Source organism: Catharus ustulatus, chromosome 2, assembly GCF_009819885.2.
Source record: "Catharus ustulatus isolate bCatUst1 chromosome 2, bCatUst1.pri.v2, whole genome shotgun sequence".
NCBI lineage: Eukaryota > Metazoa > Chordata > Aves > Passeriformes > Turdidae > Catharus > Catharus ustulatus.
The window spans coordinates 49,249,290-49,266,377 of record NC_046222.1 but is presented as its reverse complement, the minus strand read 5'-3'; the positions used below and the strand labels follow the sequence as shown (position 1 = coordinate 49,266,377).

Genomic DNA, 17,088 nt, shown 5'->3' with positions numbered 1-17,088 from the left:
AGAGCCTGAAATACCCATTTTTGCAGGTAATAAGTTACCCAGCTGTAAGCACAGTGTAGATACCAAATGCAAATATCCATGAAGAAATGGAGAAATCCAGCCCTTCACAGATAGTAAAATTTTCGCCATTGCTAGGTTGGATGTTACTGCTACTTATTGTGACACAAATTAGGATCTGTTCTGAAGTTAATGACGCTCCAACATTGGTGAAACGAGTCTTGGAGACCTTGGTAAAACAACTGCTGCTGCAGGGATTTCAGGTCATTAGTTTCACTTCTAATGAAAAGGTTAATGATCCACTTACAGTCTAGACAACTGTACAGACACACAAGGAACAGGCTTAGGCTCTGAAAATATGAACAAATGCTTATACTGTGAGGCAAAGCATTTTCAAATAAACAGAATTTTTGGAGCTCCTCACAGACAAAATTTTGAAGACCACCAGCCACATGGGCGTCTCTGAAAATGAGGAGTGCTTATTGAAATCCAGCAAGTTGCATGCAAAGAGAGAAATGATTGCTGTGAAATTAGTTGTTTTCAATTATGAAACCCAAACAACTCAGAATGTACAGGGGTTTTCATGTAATCATCTTCTAAAGGGCCTTCAAAGAAGAGCTTTGCTTCAGGACCCTTGCCAGGAGGAGCTCTGCAAGAGGCTGGAATTTCAGTGAGGAATGGCATACTGCAGCGCAACAGCAGCGCATCTGTTGTGAATAGCAGCTGCTGCACAGCACTGAGCATTGTACACAGCCTCACTATTTGCAGACAATCTTTTGTATATTATCTGTTTTCTGAAGCCACCAGTGAAACTATTGTGTGAGTTTTTCTTAGTAGAATCATCATGTATGTTTCAGATACTTGTTTTAAAGTAGTATAGTTAGACAGAGGTATTAAAATATCTCAGAGTTCTTGAGGTGTTGACTAAACATTCAGGATTACCATATAAAAAAACATTAAGACTTTCATCAGAGAGTGGGTTACTATGCTAATGAACTCAGAGCAACGTGAAACTTAAAAGTTTGTAAGTCCTTGTTGTAGCATGCAAAATCTTTCCTCTGAATGTAAAATGGATGAATTAGTTCCATTCATCACTGAAAGATGTTGAAGATTGTAGTGTTCACTTTGTTTTAAATCATGATGCTTCTCAGGAAATTGAAGATTAGAACTAGTACAGAGATTCTCACTACAACAGAGAAAGCAAAAAAGAAATATTTGGAAAGCAGTTTCAGCTGACCCCTTTGATAAGACTAAGTTGCGTGACATATCTGATGTGGAAGCAGAAATTGTACAGCAATAGGAAGTTGTTATCTCCATATCTCAAATGCTAACACAGTTCCCCCAGTCAACTGTGAGATAGATCTACTCTTGTTATGACAGCTGTTGGAAACTGATGTCAGTACAACTGTGCAATGTCTTTTGATAATCTGAACTATTACAAACCTTAAAATATGTTTACGATGTTATCTAAGGCACACTGTTTGGAAATGGTTCCATTTATAATCAGAAATTGCTCAAGCTATTTTTATAAATAAATCATATACTTGTGAGTTTCCTAGTCAGATTTGCTTGAAAAAGCATTGTGAACTTTTTGTTTCTGAAGGCTTAAGCCTGAGGATTAATTAATGTTTATACAGCTCTTAGTAAAAGCAAAGTTACTAGTGCCAAGAATTATTACTATTTAATCTTTAAAAGTCAGATCAATGACAGGCTAAACTGTCAGAGCACTGCTATTTAAAACAACAAAAATGCTGAAAATCCTCTTCCCACCATGCTTGAATGTGTTCAAGTGCACTTTCATTTCAGCCTCACTTACATACAGACAAGCAAAGAGTTTTTCAGTTTAATTAAGTTGACGCCCATCTTTGTTTAAATATCTGGGGAGATTACCTAAAATCCTAGGGACTTTTTACAAAATGAAAAAAAACTTTGTTTCTTAAATGCATTTTCAGGGCCCAACTGTTGTAAATAATTATCTATGCAAATCCTACTCAACAGTGTAATCTATCTGATTAACCAGAGTTCCTTCTGTGTGCAACTTCACCCATTTGTGTGATAGGTCAGATCCTTGTAGTGATAGTTTCATTGTATTAGACTTGTAGAGCTATTTTGACTTCTGAGGAAAAGGACTCCTTGTGCTATTTTTAAAAATTTGCTTCCCTTGCTACTTTACACCAAGCAGAGGTAAGGTTTAGAAATAATTTTTCTCAGAAAATAAATGTACATATTGAAAAACAAGCAACAAGAAAGAGGGGACTGGAAAGGCAGAGAAACTCATGAGTGAAGCATAGAATTAATAAATAAAGCCATCTTTTCAGGGTTACAGGAACATGTTTTAGTACATCATTGTTACTTACGGAGAAATGCTAAAGTTTGCTTTGGCTTGGCCTTAAATTATATTCTTCCTTTACAGCTATGCACATATTATTCATACAGTGCTAATTACTTTCCTTATAATATAATTGACTTGTTAAGTAAGAATATGAATTAATTGGTGGCACAGAAAACAAAATGATACCAAGTCAGGCCTAGTTAATCTGTGTCTGGTGTATTATCTCTTGATATTCAGTAAATGGAAGTTTTATATACACAAATACAGTTTTAATTAGAAGAAACAAATTTTGCAGACTGACTAATGAAAGCTAACTACATTTATCTGTAAGTGTTGATAACTCGATCTTACTCAGATGTAAGCAGACTGTTAAAATTTGGGTTTGCATGTTGCACTATGGTGCATACTGAAATATGAACATCTTGAAGGTCCTGTGGCCTGGTAGACCTCTCAAAGAATAGTTTTCAAGTGATGTTTAACTTCTATAATTTATGCTGACTTTTAGTTGCAATTTGTTAATAAGCATATTTAAACATATTTATAAACACTTAAATTTAGACTTAAGAATATGTAAGTCAGTATTACTATCCACCATTAAGACTAGGTCTTCAAAGACCTCAGTGTCTGGAATGTTTGCAAGTCTGGTCCCAATTATGGGTTCTAAGTTCCTCTGAAAATCTAAATTATATTTAAATACTACAGAAGGAGTTTGAGTCTTATTTTAACAATCTGACTCCAGCTGCAGGCACAGAATACTCATGGGTTTGGCCCAAACTCACAAAAAGATCTGGCCCTTTAAAACTGCAAATGTGTGAATAATTCTTCAAAAGACTGCTCCCTTATAATGAATTTCTGGAATAGATGTCTTAAAATCTCTTCAACACAATACTTTTCATAAATATGAGTTTGAGGAACAGCATACAAAACACTGTGAATGGAAATTGCATCACTAAAATGCAGCAAAACTTATACAGAGTTCAACAAAACTAGCTGTTGGCTGTAGACAAACCTAAGATTTCTTTAATATATTTATTAAAATGTCTTAGGGGAAACTTCTATCATCAGGTTAAAAGATTACTTTTATTTCAAGATTTCATATGGTACAGCTGAACTATTATCTCTTCAATCTTAAAATAAAACCATTTCCTTTTGTGTATAAGGATGTTATGTTTATAAATGTAGTTCTAATAACTTCTGGAAGTGGAGACTTTTTTTCATCACAAGCATGGAACTATTAGGCTTAAAAGTGTTGTTTGAAGAAGACACAGTTTAATAAACACACTGAGAGCAAACAAAGTATTACAGTGTGTAGGAGATATGGTTGGTCTTTCCTTAGAAAATAAGTACTCCCCTTAATCATGTAATACATGTATTCAAATATAAATTTACAAGCCTATAGATGGTATGAATGAGCAGTGCAACCCAAAATTTTACATACCCCCAACTCATTGAAAAATACTGTGTTTGCTTCACTTTTCTATCTATTGATATCTGTTCTCAATATGCCCAAGAGCTGCAAACAAAATGCTGCATAAATTACAAACAATCTTTTGAACTTTGTACACACAGTGATGTGTAGTATTATTGGTTATGTGAACTTTATAATTTCTTAAAATCTTGCAACACAAAACTGAAAAGACCCCGAAATTCAGTACCTGTTATCTGATGAAGTTTTCCAGTGCCAGAGAGTTTCTGCAGCTTAATTTCACACCGCCGGAGCTTCTGTATTAAATGCTTTTACCTAAAAAAAAAAAAAAAAAAAAAAAAAAAAAAAAAAAAAAAAAAAGTATGTCGGCACAAGCCCAGACGAAACTCCAAATCCGGGAAAATAAAATTAACCATGCAGATCAAAGGCAGACGAGCACTGAGACCAAATGCCTGTAATCTGATCAGTGATCAGTTGCCGTACATCAAAGGCAGTGCTTTGGCGAGGAAAAAGAGCTCCTTTTCCAGCAGGTAGCTGCACTCCAATTCTGCCTTTCAGTGCTCTGCACTAGCTCTCTCCCCCCTTTCGCTCCTTGTGCTGGGAGAATGCACACGGTTCTGAAATGCTTGGGGTTGAGTGGCTGGATCTGTAGCTTTTGAGTTCCCAAGCTGTGTTGTGGATTGTGTGTTGGAAGCTTTCCCCAGTGCCAGCGGGTTCCGCTTTATCCCTTTCATCTCGCTGAGCTGCAGATCCCATGACATCATTCAATGCTGTGGGACTGGTTAGAGAGCTGTAATACAGCCTGTGGGGGAATGCAGCTAAAGAGCAGCAAGAGTTTGCATGATTTCTAATCAGGTTAGTCCATTGTAACAAACCCAAGGCTCACTTCAAAGTCTTCACTACATTTACGTTTCCTCCCGAGGAGGGAGAATAGTGTAGCTTATAAAGTTTCTTTAAAAGATGCCTTATAATTTTGTCTGCAAAAGGAAGTTACAATCTTCCATAAAGTTCTGAAAGTCAGACATGAAGGTCGGTTTGCTAGGCAGCTGGAAGACACAAGAGAAAACTGCTTTTGTTCATCTCTTTGTCGAGATTTGTAGCATAGAAAATGCTGTATTTTGCAGGCTGGCATTGGATTTTTGCACTGGCAAAACCAAGCACAATAGAGCATGCTCTTAGTCCCTGGCTCACGTCCTCCCTGCTGCTTACTGTGTGGGCTATTGCAAATCATTTTATTTGAGCCTGATTCATCTGTGGCTCATGATTCCTTTACGCAAATGAGCTGTGAAGCTGCCATAAGTAACTCACAGAAGTGTTTTTCAGCGCAAAGGCATTTTTTAGCTAGAGCAGTTTTGAAGTGGGAGGCTTTTGGGGTCATGAAAGTGTATGGACAGACATTCTCTGTGCTGCTGCAGGCCATGGTCCCCAGGATTGCTGAAGGGTCCCGTGTAGCCCTGGAGAGCAGGGGAATCCTCAAGGCTGCTGTGACTTTCTTGCAGTGCAGAGGAAAAGCAGAAGAAATGCACTACTGTATTTCATATTCTGAGATCTGAGGCTAAGCTAGTTTTTGGCACAGAGATAAATTCACCCCTCTGTACTTCAGCTGTTAACAAAACATACAACTATCGTGCAGGATGGATTTTAGGATGATCAGCCGTATTGAAGATGTCACTGAAGCTCCCATCCGAGCACACCCCATACTTTGAGCACACCACATGTGCAGATGAAAGCGATACGAGCCTGTCAACTGCTAGCGGCAGGCAAATATTTGCACACCGAGTAACCGAGAATTCATTTAAAAGGCAAAAGTAAAAAGAGACAATACGCTAAACCCAGTTGCCTTGAGCGTCGGAACAAAAGCAAACAATCGGCGGATAATGGGCACTGGATAGCCGAGCTGGGAGCGATGGAGTGCCCGGTGGTGATCCCTTGTTCTTCTCCCCGTGTGTGCGCTGCAGCCACCCCGCTCTACGCGCTCGCCCCCCGCTCCTCGCCTTGCGCATCCCGCATCCCGCATCCCGCATCCCGCACCCCGCATCCCGCACCCCGCATCTCGCATCCCGCTCCGGTTCCCGCTCCCGCTCCTGCTGCCCGGGGATGACGGTCCCGCCGCACTCGGTGGGATAGGGAGCCTTCTGCTGGCGGGATGGAGCACTGTGGGCAGCAGTGGGTCGGCAAGGAGCGCTCTGCTTCCGGGAGATGGCAAGGAACACTTCCACAAAGACTCGAGAACATCACAAAGGGTGCTGCAGAAAGTAATTTTATTCCTAGCTGGACGAAGTTTAAATATTGGTTTGAGTCACCTACCCAGGCAGGCCTTTGAGGGATGTTCTGGTAACTGAGAGGGAGAAGAGATGATGCACGTACAAAGGAGTATGGTGCAGGTCATGAATCTGACTTTCAGGTATACATTACTTGGGAAAAATGTGAACAAACTATAGATTTCTCTCTTTTTCTAATTTCCATTTCCATCTATTATAAATAAATAAAATTATCCAGGCTGCTTACTTCTCTTTCAACATTAATTTGTGCTCTTCTGACACACAGCCCTCTATCACCTGAAAGTTAAGACTCCATTTGTAGCTTTTGTGGTAAAACTGGAAATGCTTGTATTGAAATAAAATCTATGGGTGGACTGTGCAGAACTAAAACAGGTCCTTTCATTTCAATGGTGCTTTAAGAACAATGTTCTTTACAGAAGGCACCTCTTTTTCCTCTGGATTTTAAGTAAAAACAACTCCTGGTGGTTTATTACACGTCTTTGAACTTTCTTTCATACATATGAAAAAGTAAGGTTGATTATTGCCAATTTAACCTTCTGAAGCTTAAGCATTACATTTTACACTTTTTTACATTTATGACACTATTTTTCACTGTGGAGCATGTCAGCCTGAATGATCTGCTAATTCCTATTCTATGGTTCCTCAAAATTTGGCCAGATGTGTGTAATGCTAACAACAGTTTTCTCTGTAGTTCAGTATTTTTTCCAAAGCTGATAAAGATTTTTTTCTCCTTACATAAAATGAAGTTAATATTGTGATTTGTATAAAGCACAGAACAGACCTGAGTCAGAAACAGAACCTACCTAAGATGACACTTTACTTTTACACTTTTTGATCATCTGCTCATGCTTTCTCTTGAAGTCACTAACCTAGCAAGGCATTCAAGTACAAGTGGTCTGAAATCCTTTAGGTTCCTCTCTAGATACTTGATTCTAATCACTGAAATTTCTGGAGTATGAGCAGAGATCACTGAAGCTGAGGACCCAACTTTTACTCACTCTCTAAGTATCTAAAAAGATTTTCTGGGAGAAGCATTTTTGATTCCTGTGTGAAACCAGAGAGGTGTCTTCGAAGTCGTGCAGAGGGAGATGCTCTCTTCCCAATTAATTGCTTAAATTTTTCTAAATTTAGACAGAATCTTCCTTGAGAAACGTTTAGTGGGTTTATCCTTCTCTTTTTACTACATGAGGATCTCAGGCTCTTAGATTCCTCTTTAAGGATTTTTAGGGAAACAGAAAAAAGTGCCAATGCTTAACTGGATCAAAGCCATAAAAGATAGTCAGTTGATAGAAATGAAAACTTTCTGGAGGCGTTTCTTAAGTACAACTAAATCTTGGGAAAAATTATTTGTGGAAGAAACAATCAAACCAAACAAAGGGGTTTGTACCCCTGCTCCACTCTTAACATATCCAATGTTCAAGCTAAGCCTTACATACTTGTATCATATACATCAAATGATTTATCATATTGCTTTAGACACGTGTTGTCTGCACCTCTTTGCTGCACCTCTTCCCTTTGCTTTCCCTCAGTACATAGGTGCTCCAACAGACTTTCAGAGAGGCGGAATCATCACAGAAAAGGCAGTGCCAGTGCTGCAGCCCACTCACTGGCCATGCAGCCATTGTTTGTGCCAGCTGCAGCCTTTCTAAGTGTGGCATAAATGCTGGATATCCTATTATTAATATCACAGAGCAAACAACCGATTGTTGCAATTACAGGCTTTCATCATGCATATCTACTGTGGCTGCTGGTCCTGATGAAAAGTGGTGAGATGCTGATTTACAGAGGTGAAAGACCATTTCCAGAACCTTTTATGGCAGATCAGAGCTATCTCTGTAGTAATGCTTATCTATCCTGGTCCCAGTTGATGTCAGAAGTGCTGATCATTGCTCTCCTAAAGCATTTAGGGGGATATTGTTCTGTGAGGCAAGTCACTCCTGTGGTCAGGAGATGCTTTAGAATACCCAAATCCAAGCTCCTGCATTATCTGCATTGCCACCCCAATAAAAGCCAACATCCTGTTTCTGCTCTATCACATGGGTGTTGTTAGTCCAGGTGTTGCTGATACCCGCTCCCACTTCCTGCTTCAGCACTTGCAAGCTCCTTGAGAGTCATAATGCTTAAGAACTTCAGATACAGGACCTTTAGGCAGAAAAATCAAGATCCTTTGGCATTTCCTGAAAAACTGGCTCACTGTTATCACCTAGTGTGTCATCAGACTCACCCTAATCTGCAACACTCTGTACAGTCAATTGCAGTGCAACTTGCTCTAGTTAATACTAGCTTTGGACGTAGTTCTATTAGTTTTTTACTTTCAGGGAGAAAAATTCTGTCTGTCATTTATGTGTTCTGCAATAGCAGGTCTCTGACCTCGTGACTTGGGTGGAGAAAACAGCTTTGTTTTGCTTGTCTTTGGTCCTCATTTTTTATTGTAGTTTGCCTGTGGGTTTTCCCCCCGTGGGTCTTCATAGGAGACAGCATTGACTTGTTCCCTTATGAGTACCTTAAGATCTAAGCATAATGGAGATTTTTAGTTCTTGGCTCACCAGGTGGATCACTCTAAGAGAAGCCTCACGGGCATTGCCACATCTAGATAACGTGGTAGGTTGGGAATTTGGCTTTGAGGTTGTCCTCAAGGATAATGTAGATGCATGCTGTAGGAAGTAATAACTAATTTACCTGTGATTGGGAGTCAGAAATTGTGGTTTTATTCCTGGATCTATTACATGGCTATGACTTGAGGCAAGTTACTTTTTCTCAGTAGTAGATTCTCAGTTGTGTAAGTTTAAGGTAAAATGAAATCAAAGGAATAATGTCAGTTTATGCTCTGTGGCCATCCATCTCCCCTCAGTACATTTTCTTATCCCTTCGGAATAATGTAACAATAATTGTTTGTAATACCTTACCTGAAATAATGCAAAGCAATTCTTCATTAATTCCAAACCAAAATAATCTGGATCTGAAACGTCAAAAGTTTCTGTATTGAAAGTGTTCTTGAAGATTAATAAGAATAACAAGCATCCCTAGGGCAATAGCGTATTTCACTGAAGTTTCACAGCCCTTACCTGTCCTCACGCACATCCAAGAAATGAAGAAAGAAGCTTCTGTCGTGTCTTCCTTCTTCATTGTTTCATTAAATGAAAACACAAAGTTTCTTTCCTCTTCTACATTGAGTTTTTCACTTGTATTGAAATGGTTGGCTGTGATTTTCTGCCCGCTAGGATTGCTGAAGTTCTGCACCAACCTGCAAACTTTAATAACCTAGCACTCTTTCCAGAGGTGCTGGTGGAGCTGTGTCAGTGAATTGACTTTCCCAAGGCTGCTGAAGCTTGATTAGAAATATTGCTCATGCAGCTGAAATGGGAAATTCAATGATTTTATAATTTGTATTTCAGGAGCGAGTGGATATTTTTGAAGCACTGTATTCTCATCCTACTTTAAAGAAAAATTACGTACCTTGAAGCATACCCTTTTCTTCAAAGCACTTTATTATCCAACCTTTACTCTTAAAGCATACTGAGGTTTCACCCATGAGCTGTCATGGTTTGCAGAAAACAATTTAAACCCCAAAAAATCTCCAAATCCAATTCTAAATGTTCAATAGAAGATGCAATTAAATCAGGCTAAGTGGAAAGAAAGGGAATGCAGAAACAAATCTGAGATGTGCAAATCAGTGATCCGAAGCAGAGATCATAGATGGCCGCCTGCCTAGTTGTTATCAAAACATAGAGTATCAGAAGCATTCCCTTAAGGAAACTCTAGCAAAATATCTGGGTTCGCTCGCCGCAGCCCCGCTCCCGCCGCGGTGCCGGTCAGGCACGGAGAGCACACCCCGCTCCCGCTGCGGCGCCGGTCGGGCACAGAGAGAGCGGCCCGCTCCTGCCGCTGCGCTGGCCAGGCACGGAGAGCACACCCCGCTCCTGGCGCAGCGGGCGAGTATGGAGCACGCCCCGCTCCCGGTGGCGGGTGCCTGGCCCCGGCGCGGCGGCGGCAGGCGAGCACAGAGTGCCCCCTGCTCCCGGCGCCGCGGCGGAGAGCGGGGGCGGAGCCCCCCGCCTCCTCCCCGAGCTGTGGGGATGTCAGCACAGAGCCCCCTGCCTCTTCCCCGCCTGAAGTAGGGAACTCCCCTGCCTCCCTCCCTCCCTCCCCCAACGCTGCCGGCGCTGAGCTGGCCCCACCCGACGCACAACACAGTATCCAATTTGTAACAATCACAAAATCCTGGGTTTTACTGGCAGGCACTCGGCTCGGCACCCTGGCTGGCACTTCTTTCTAAAAGATCATGAAGTGAGTTGTGGCTAAAAAGAATGTTCTTATTTTAGCCAAAATGTTGTTTATAAATACATGTGTCTCATCATAGAGACACTGCAATCACATCACCACACTTCTATCTTCAAGCATTTGTTCACTTTTGCCCTTTATTCTTCTTCTGAACTTCACAGTTCAGAATTTTCCCCATTTAAATAAAATACTCTCAGTCTATTTCACAGATTTTGTAATACTCCCTTCCCTTATTTCTTAAGCAGAACTGGCCCTCTCTCCCAATCTTTATTTTCCCCACAATTAATCAAGAACAAAGTGAGAACAAGTTTAATGGCTTTGGTTAGTGTTTTATTTGAATTTTTTTGGTCAGTTCTTTACTTGAAATTGTTTTCTAAAACACTCTTTTATACCAGAGCTTTGATTCAGTACCTGTTTAAGTAAAGCATGAACCTGTAGGAATGCAGTATTCAAAATGCTAAAATAATAGTTGTAGTTTCCTGTGAATTATATTAGCACAGACCTTAACAATATAATTCTAGTTTTCCTTGTTTGTCATTACTTTGGCATCTGGGAATTCAGTTTAGTAGTTCAAATGAAAAATCATGGACTGCCTATATCAAATCCTATATTCCAAAGTACAATAAATTCACGAATACAAGCCGCACTGAGTATAAGCCGCATCTATGGGTGTTGGCAAATATTTCGTTCTTTGTCCATAAATAAGCTGCACCTGAATATAAGCCGCTCTGTCGTTCGCAGCGACGACCCGCATGCAACAAAGTTGCCAAATAGTAACAGAACCGCGGCATGGCAGGGGGTTTACTGGCTCAACTAAGCCTGTGCAGGCTCGGCCCGCTAGGGGTTGCTGACAGGGCCAGGTGGCTCAGCTCGGTGGTGCCGCTCGGGGCTGGCCACCGCCTCTGGGTTCGCTCGCCCCGGCCTCGCTCCCGCCGCGGTGCCGGCCGGGCACGGAGAGCACACCCCGCACCCGCCGCGGCCCCGGCTGGGCATGGAGAGAGCAGACCGCTCCCGCCGCATTTCCGGTTTGAGAGCAAAATCTAAGTCAAAATGGTGCGGCTTGTATTCGTGAAATTACTGTACACATACTGCAAGCAAAAATCCAAGTTTCTCTGCTGAGTAATTCAAGTTCTTTATGTAATGACTGCAAACTGTAGACACTTACTCCCTCTGCAGTCAAGAGCCTAAACTTAGTCGTTCAAAAGCTTATAGTCAGAAGTCAAAAGGGGGAGAGACTTGAGATTTCTTTAATTCCATCTATATATCCATACAGCAAAGAGCTTATATGCCCATATCTTTAAGTAGGAGACAGTCAATAGGATATAAATAATCTAATCCCTAAGCAATTGTCTGCAGTCCCAGTTGCAATACAACTTTTTTTCACTTATTCTGCTTTGAAAAAGTTGAGAGATTAGCTCTTTTTCTTTTTTTTCCCCCGCTTCCTGGTTATAGATGATAAACTACACCTTTCCTGTGTGAAACATTCACAGCTTTGTCCTACTGTCCTTAAGAAATCTTCCATATTAGTGACAGCCATAAAAATACCAAATGAAAATATAAACAAAAATAGGAAAAATATAAACAAAAAAGCAGAGGTTATATAAGAGATCAGGCTTGGCTGATCAAAGCAAATATTCTTCTTCTGACATGCATCTGGTTTTAGTCTGGAGCTCTGTATCTACTTTAACATGCATTTCCTAGCTCATGATTTGAAATGTTTCAGTATATTTTCCCTAGATACATTTTTGCACTCTTCCTCACCTTAAATCTCTTTGTGCTCTTCTAAAAATCAATGAGCTATGAAAAAAATAGTTGAAAACAATGGAAAAAACAAGAGACTATAAAGACTAAGTGAAGATGACTCAAGAAAAGGAGTCATAAGTTCTAATAATATCTTCAAAGTCGTATTATAAGTGAGGACAGGGTAGCTTTTTTTAGATTCCTTACTGAATTTCCACAGAAAAGTAATTTATTGGAAGCCCATTTATTCTGTGGAACATGTCCTTGCATGATGAAGTGTTTTATTTCTTGATTTATTTCTGAGTGACGTACTTGCTCTCTCTCAAAAACATTGAGCTGTAGAAATGTGGATCCATTATTTATGTGATATATCCCATCGTCTGACCTAGTCTATGCATTTGTTTCTAAACACAGATTTTATCAAGGAATGAACTGAACTTCATAACATGGTCAAAACCATCAGTAACATGATAATGTCCCCATTTTTCTGCAACTTAACATCATGCTGGATGAAGCAATTCTTTCTTTTGTTTATTCTGGACCTCGTGACTTGTTTTATTTTATACCCACAAATTATCATACTGAAATAAACAGGGGAAATTTCTTCCATACCAACACTTGTGATTTTGTTTGAAGTTTTAGTAGTAATAACCAGCTATTGAAGGGGGCATGATCTATGAGGCTTCCTATGTGTTCCCTAAAATCACAGCAAATGTCTAGACTAAGCCCTCTGCCCTGTTGGACTCCTTTTGTAAGCAGGAACTGGGTGAAGATGCAGCCTACAAGAAGCTGCAGAGTGGGAATAGATCTATAGGGTAATTCAGGATTATATACTGATGTCACCATCATCAACAGCAAGTGTTTTCAGAAATTTTAGGTGCTCCTGCTATGTCAGTGTAACAGTTTGCAACCATCACAACACAGATCTATTCTGTTCCTTGTGAACCTGCAGCATCTGGCCCTACACTGCCCCTGCCTTTCTCCTGCAAACCAGAACAGATGCTACTTGCAGAGGGTCTCTTCTCTAGTAGAAGAAGGATCAGAGCCTTGAAACTGTCTGTGTTTTCACATCCTGTTCTCTTGTCTTTTGAAACACCTGCTTCTTCTCAGAGCAGACTGGAGTATTCAGTAGGGAATCTGTATGTCCTAAAAGAGGAAGAGGATGACAAAATGGGTCTTGTGAGACAGGAGAGGTGAACACAGAGGACACCTCAGGCTCTGAGAACCAGTCTGCAGTGGCACTGACTGTCAGAAATAATTTCCAGTCATAGTCAATCAAAAAATACCAGGTTAGAAGGGACCTCAAGGATCATGTGGTCCAACCTTTCTTTGCAAAAGCATGACACGGAATCCTGTTCAGCCAAATCATGAAATTGTCCAATGCTGGGTGATCCACCACTTCCCTGGAGCTATTATTCCAGTGATTCATTTTCCTCATTGTGAAAACGTTCTTCTTGTGTCCAATCAGAATCTCCCCAGGAGTAACTTGTGCCCATTACCTCTTATCTTTTCCATTTGACTCCTTGTAAAAAAGCAGTCTCCATTTTCTTTGTAGCTACGCTTTAAATACTGGAACATGATGATAAGGTCTCCCCTAAGCCTTCTTTACTCAAGGCTGAACAAGCCCTGTTCTCTCAGTCTTTCCTCAAATGGCAGGTTTCCCAGTCCTTTGATCATCTTTGTGGCCCTTCTCCAACCTGTTCACGTCTCTTTTTTGTGTAGTGGGGATGAAAACAGAGTGCAGTGTTTTAGAAGAAGATGTCCTGTATCCTCCACGGTACAAAAGTGACAGCTCTGGAATGGCACTGACTGTTTCTGTGAAAGATTGTAGCAAGACTAAAACACTTATGACTTCATGATACTTATTTGGTACTGGTATCAGTGAAAAGTTCACAAAGTATCACTCATCACTACTGCAGGAAAAACATGTCTGAAAGGATTTCTGAGAACATCTTGCTCTTATTTCTTGATCTTTGATGATCTTGGCTGTATTTGCTTACTTAAAGTGAATAAAACTTGTCATTTCATCAGCTTCTGTATGTCTGTCCCCAGTATACTATTTGTTCAGATAAGGAAAAATAAATCATTCAAATCAGCTGTAAGCATTGTTCTGTACAGCTGTGCTGCACTCACATTCTGGTAAACTGCAGCTACACTGACTTCTCCAGCCTTGGTTAGTCACTGGGCTACAAAGGTATCTTTTGTGCCAAGCAAAATTGTGCCAGTATTCAAATTTCTTTACAGAGAGTCTAAATGGAAGAACCTGTTTGCTCTTCCCTTTCACATGCTGGAAAGTGTTTGCAACATGCCAACAACTTAAATTCAATAAAACCCATAAGGCAATGCCCAGTCTTACTTCACTCTATGACCTGAGGTACAGCCATAGCCAAAGAGCAACACTTTCTTGCAGTGTGTCCTTCCATAGGAGGCAGAAGGGCCATCAATATCAAGAGCTTTGGCTTACCCTCTGGAGGATTCAGTGAGGGGCTGGTGGGAGAAAATGCAGATTTGCCTACAAACTTGGCATTATATCGACTCCAGGTGCTGATTTTAATAGCTGTGTCATCTTCTGAGTTAAACAGTGATCAGAAGCAGGTTGGCTGATACTACATTGTCAGGCTACGTGCAGGCTGCCATTCAGTTCTGTCATGCTGAACAGCAAGCTCTTCTGTCAATTGTTACCTGGAGATACTCTGGTTGGAGAAAGAAAATTTGTGTTGCTGGGCATTTGTGAGGCAATTATTCCTGTTATTTATCCAAGCTGCATGAGCAGTGTTGATGAACAAGCACCTTACTGGGACAGGGGAACAGCTAGAACAACCCATTTTACATGTGTGCTCTTCATTTCACTTCCTATCTCTACTGGGCATATATACATAAATAATTCAAAAATAAAGAAAAAGTATTATTTCATTTTATACCTCTTCATTGGCTGCAGAAAAAAGAATGAACAAACACTGGTAAGGAGGCAATGATGGGACATCCAATATCTCTGAGACTCAAATATCTAAGGGACAACAGGGGATCTTACTACCTCCCAATGAATGTACAGGACAACTGCTCATTGTTCATTCAGAGAGCCCAACCTGCTTCTAGTGCCCTGCATCACAAAGCTGTACACTGTACCTGGAGGAAGATATAATTACCTAAAGACTTGGTGCTTGATGGTGTTAGAAAACAAGAGGCTTTTGTTCTGTAAACCTGTCTGAATAGTGAAGTGCCCAGTACTGTTCATGCCATTTCTGCTGCCAGGAAAAAACTTCAGCCAGCAGTGGGTTCAGGATATACTTGATGACAGGTGTGGTTTCAGGAGCCCTCAGAACAGCACTGCTATCCGGATGTATCATATACGAGTCATTTGAGGCACTGTTGTGTGATTTCAAATGCACTTATTTCCTAGACTCATTATGTTGATAGGAGTGTGTAGACACAGGTCAAATCCCATTACATAGAGAGTTCAGCTTCATGAAAGTTTTCTTTTCCTGATGATGGCCCACACATCACTTCAAGAATGAATGCCAGTGGAAGATGCTAAATCACTGGAAAAGATCTCTAACACAGAGAAAGCCAGTGGGCAGAGTGGCAGGTGAACACAGATGAAAATGTGTTATAATTTGCATGAACACGATAATCAGCAATTAAGAGGTTTGCTGCAGTATTTATGAAAATGCATAGAGATTTACAGATTAGTGCTATATTTTCATGCAAGACTTAGAACAGAGCAACTTTGAAAAGTATGGGACCTTGCATAATGTTGCAATAACTCCAAGACAGAATTACAAATAGCAAGTGCTATAATAAAGACCCTATCTTTTGCAACAGAAAATGAAAGGTTCTGATGTAAGAACCTTTTATGATCCTTAGTGCCGTAAATATGTTTGTGTATGTTATTGGCACTATGATTTACTACAACATTTTAACACTGTTAAAAGCTTATCTTTCAGCCAGCTATGGGAAAGTGACTTAATTGCCAGCAGTTTGGGGCTGTACCAACACGCTGTGTAGATTAGCTCTGCACATCTGCTCTTCCTTCAGCCCTGCTGGTTCAGCCTGGCCAAAGCTCACTGTTGCCTGGCTCAGACCACACAAAGGTTTTGTGGGGGTGTTGACTCTGTTGTTGAAAAAGAGCTTACCTGCATATCTGTTCAGCAGAAAGCCCTTCCGTCCCAAGCCACAGCCTGTGCAGGCTCCCTGGGGCATGGACAGATGCTGCCCTGGGGCGCTGGTCACTGAGGTCTGGCTGCCTTTGGCTGGGCTGTCTGGTGGGACAGTGATCCACTCTGAGCCAGGGAGCAGATGCTGCCTGCCATCCTGTGGGAAAGGCAGCGTGCAGCACGTGGTGTGCTGCTTGATTCATTCTGCCTGGGATGTAGGGAGCAGCATGTCACACCACTTCAAAACGGACAGAATCAATAATCATATTATTTACTGGATTTTTAATCTTTTGGAAATCGCATTAATGCTAAATATGTATTGGCATTTTGATATCCACAGCTTTCATGTCCCTCTTCCTCAGCACACACACTTAGAAAACAGAAATGCATGTTAGAAGACTGTATAGAAGGAGGAGAATGTAAGCTTTACATTTTGGAAGCTGGTAATCTCTCTGGTTTAAAAGGCTTTGATAGCTACCTTTTAATTAAGGATATGCCAACAGTAGTTTTCATTCCTGTTTCACAAGAAATGTAGTTCTGTTCAAAGCTGTATTTTAGTGTCATGATATGGTTGCCCCAAATACTTCTTAGAGCTAGGCTCTTCATCTTCATGCTGAAACCATACAGAAACTTCTGCTGAAATAGAAGGTACTGTGGATATGATTCACGTTTGTCTGTCGTTATGTCCATTTCACCTTCCTCTTTTGTGAATAGTATTTTGTATTTCCAATAAGTGATTTAACTTAAGCACTACCATCCTCAGAAGCTCACAGTTAAACTCTAAATCTTATTTACTTCCCTTTAATTATAAAAATACATCAGGTTAGTTTGTAATTAAAGATAATGATAACGTTGTTTGATACCTCGTGGGAAAGA

General features: G+C 40.6%; 1 protein-coding gene across 1 annotated transcript in view; it reads right to left on the bottom strand.

The window, feature by feature from the left end:
* The window catches only part of LOC116992818 (tumor necrosis factor receptor superfamily member 19-like), a 55,921-nt gene extending 51,584 nt beyond the window's left edge, over positions 1-4,337 (bottom strand). Inside the window, exons 1-2 of the mRNA XM_033052814.1 lie at positions 4,239-4,337; positions 3,985-4,070 (exon numbers count right to left, since the gene is read on the bottom strand). The gene's annotated coding sequence lies outside the window, so the exon portion shown is untranslated. The remainder of the gene's footprint in view (positions 1-3,984; positions 4,071-4,238) is intronic.
* Between the last annotated feature and the right edge of the window lie 12,751 nt (positions 4,338-17,088).